We start from the raw sequence: 3804 nt of genomic DNA, 5'->3' as shown, positions 1-3804 counted from the left end.
CAAAGTACCAGACATCGGTTGGCTTTTATAAAAGGCACTCATTTGGGGTAAAAATCTTGCACTACAAGGACCTAAAGAGTTCAACTCAAGGCTCTTTTCTCACCAAAGTCTGTTCCCATGTGTTGAAGCAAGATGGCAGGCAATCTTTTCTGTATATCTCCTTCCTTTTTCCTCTTAAGACTCCGTGGGCTCAGCTTCTTCCTATCTCAGCTATAAGCTGGCACAGGGCTCATCTCTCTGGGCTTCCTATATCAGTCTAGCATAGGGCTTGTTATTTTCCATCTTCATCAGCTGCTCAGCTGCTCTGTTCTTTTCAGCTGCAAACTATCAGGCAAATGGTTCATCTCTCTTCCTGGGGCTTTAGCTGTTTGAGTCTCCTTTCTGTGACCAAAAAACCAAGTTATTTCTTCTTCTGTGCCTAGGAGCTCTCTCTTCCTTCCTATGCTTTCTTCTGTGAGTGTCTGTTTTTTATCAGCCACCAAGGAGGTGGAGACTCAACCCTTAATCATGCCCTACTGATGTGGTTTAGTCAAAGCCCTAATCTTAACAGGTAATTTAATCAAGACATATCAGCTGAATCCAATGCATCCAAAGAGTATCACACTCAGAGGAACAGATCAGTTTACAAACATAATTTCTCTTTTGGGGATTCATAAATAATCCAAAACTGCCACAATCATTTTTGGAAAATTCTTAGTCTCAACCTTTTAAATATTATATTTGCCTCCTTATCCCCTACCCTTTTGGGACTAAAATGCCATGTATGTTAGGCCTTTTCATTACACACTAAAATGTTTCATACTCATTTCTGTATTTAATTTTTTTCTCACTGTGCTTTTTTTAATAACATGTTCTAATTATCTGCATTCCACATCAATAATATTCTTTTCGGTTTTGTCAAATCTAGTATTAAGGCAATCTACTGCCTTCTTAATTTTAGTTATAGTATTTTGGTGTCAAATTTCTATTTGATTTTTTTTAAAGATTCAGTTCTCTTATGAAATCCTCCATCTTATCTACTTTATTAAATGTATTTTTCTTAAATATTTTAAAGCTCATATATGACAGTACCAATATTTGGATTTGCTAAGAGTCTATTAGTTGTGCCCTTTTTGTCCATCTGGTCCTATATTTGGCACCTTTTTGTAAGCCTGCAATTTTTTAATGTATTCATTTCATATAAAGAAATTCTAAAAGTTCTCAATAAGACATTGTGTCTAAAAGTCAGGGAATGGAACAATCACTTTATTTTTATTTATTTTTTTAAAAGATTTATTTATTTATTTACTTTCCCCCCCTCCCCCAGTTATCTGTTCTCAGTATCTATTTGCTGCATCTTATTTCTTTGTCTGCTTCTGTTGTCGTCAGCGGCATGGGAAGTGTGGGCAGCGCCATTCCTGGGCAGGCTGCACTTTCTTTTCACGCTGGGCGGCTCTCCTCACGGGCGCACTCCTTGCACGTGGGGCTCCCCTACGCGGGGGACACCCTTGCGTGGCACGGCACTCCTTGCGCGCATCAGCACTGCGCATGGGCCAGCTCCAAACGAGTCAAGGAGGCCCGGGATTTGAACCGCGGACCTCTCATGTGTTAGACGGACGCCCTAACCACTGGGCCAAGTCCGTTTCCCTGGAATAATCAATTTAATCAATCCAGGATTAAAATGTTTCAGAGTTTGTCTTCTTTTTTGTAAATTCTGGCCTATTTCTGATTCACTATTACTCTTAGAATGTCATCCTTCAGAGTTCCCATTGAAAGCTTTAGGTGTTTATCAGGATTTCTCCTTTGGTAGGCAATGTGCGCCAATATTTATTTTTATAGCACTGTGGGACTGCTAAATCCCTAATAATATCCTCAACCACTTAGCTGCCCCTTTCTACTTGGCTTTTTCACTTATCAGCTCATGTTGCATATGTTTGGCAAATGATTCAAGTGTAAAAAAGAGGATTGGGATGTTTTCCTGACTTTTCCATACTTGCTCTTTTCCTGGATCTTGACCCATCAAGTATGAATGTTTTTGGCAGCCCTCAATTCCAGTTTGTATCTCCACACATTCATGAGGCTGTCAAAAGTTTTTTTCAACCTCTTAGCTTCTTAGCAGCAGCTTACTATTCAGCTTCTCAAACTTTCTGCTAATGACTCTTAGGAAACTCTTGATTATCTCAAGGGAATATAGGTCAGTATGTCAGGTTTACTCAGTACAATGGGTTTCCTTTCTTTGATACCCTAACCCCTCTTTCCAGATGACTTGGCAATTTTCTGCTGCCCTACAACAATTTATTTCAGTTATTCCATCCAACTTTTTACTAGTTCTTGATGGGAACGTTGGTCTCCTATATGGTATCCCATCATAACTAGAGGCAGAAATTTATACCTATTCTGATTATCTGATTAGGAAGTTTTTGAGATGAAGGAAGATTGAATTGGGGCTTAATAAGAATCATATAGCATATAGAAAGTGAAAAACATGGCAGCAAGGTGGGTCAATGTGTTAGTGAAGGTTCTTTAGGGAAACAGAACCAACAGGTGATATCTGTAAATATTATGAGATTTTATAAAATTGTCTCACATGACCATGGGGATTCACAAGTCCAAATTCCATATAGCAAGTTGCAAGCCAGAAATTACAATGAAGGTCTTTGATGAATTCCCCAGGAGAAACTGTTTGAGGTAGTGATGGAATTTCTCTCTGGCTGTTGAAATGTCTTCTTTTAAGGCCCTCAAAAAATTTGATAAGACATCTCTCATTGCTAAAGGCAATCTCCTCTGTTAATTGTAGATGTAATCAACCATAGATGCAATCAATTCACTCCTGCTATAAGTCCACGAAATATCCTCACAGTATAATTAGGTCACTGCGTGCTTGACCAATCAACTGGGCATCACTACCTGGCCAAGTTGACACATGAGTGTAACCATCACAGTCTACCCCTTATCAACTTGACAGCCATACACATTACCTTAAACTATACTTAATCTCTACATAGAAACAATAACAGACTTTTTATCACCTAACAATACTCAACTGCCCTCTGCATACAACGAGAAATGCACTAAATCCCTCCAGCATAAGGTGCCAGTCCTTGGGTAATATTCACTCTTAAACTTGATATTCTATTACTTAAATACTACATGAAACTAAGACAACTTATTTTGTATAATAAGTGGATAAGATAGAGAACAGAATAAAGATATTTTTCTTATGTACATAAGCAAACACACTCATAACAAAACAAGGAAGAAATATTCATGACCATTATACTCCCCATTTCTGTAACTGGTCACATGGTAATAGTCTGTATTTATCACTACATTCTTCCACTAATCATTCCATGTTCCCTTTACCTTAGCAAGCACCTCAGCTGGCTGTGGTTCTTTGCCTGGTGGTGGGGGTATGGCCCAAACCTTCATTTCTGAACTTTCTGGGTCACTGTTAATCATGCTGGAATTGAATTGTTGCAGTTTTCCATTGACTTTAATGACAGGGCATGGTAGTAGTAAAAGATGCTCTAGGGGATCTCTCATATTCCAGGCAAACTCTTCTTCACCTCCACTGTGTAGCTGCACCCCTATTTCCCCTTGATAGTAAGGATCAATCACCCTATCAGTACCATAATTCCCTTCTTTGCCTGTTGATTCAGAGGCAGAAGGAGCCCAAAGTGTCCACGTGACAGTCTTATTTTCAGTTCAATGGGGTTGTTATTGTGTTCCCTTGTGGAAGTACTCCTCCTTTAGGAACTAAGATCTATAGACTAAGAGAACTTAACTTTTCAGAGACAGGAAGCAAAAATTTTCCTGGTGGATCAC

This window comes from Dasypus novemcinctus, chromosome 10 (assembly GCF_030445035.2).
Source record: "Dasypus novemcinctus isolate mDasNov1 chromosome 10, mDasNov1.1.hap2, whole genome shotgun sequence".
Taxonomy (NCBI): domain Eukaryota; kingdom Metazoa; phylum Chordata; class Mammalia; order Cingulata; family Dasypodidae; genus Dasypus; species Dasypus novemcinctus.
The sequence above is the reverse complement of the archived record's forward strand: the minus strand, read 5'-3'. Positions refer to the sequence as shown.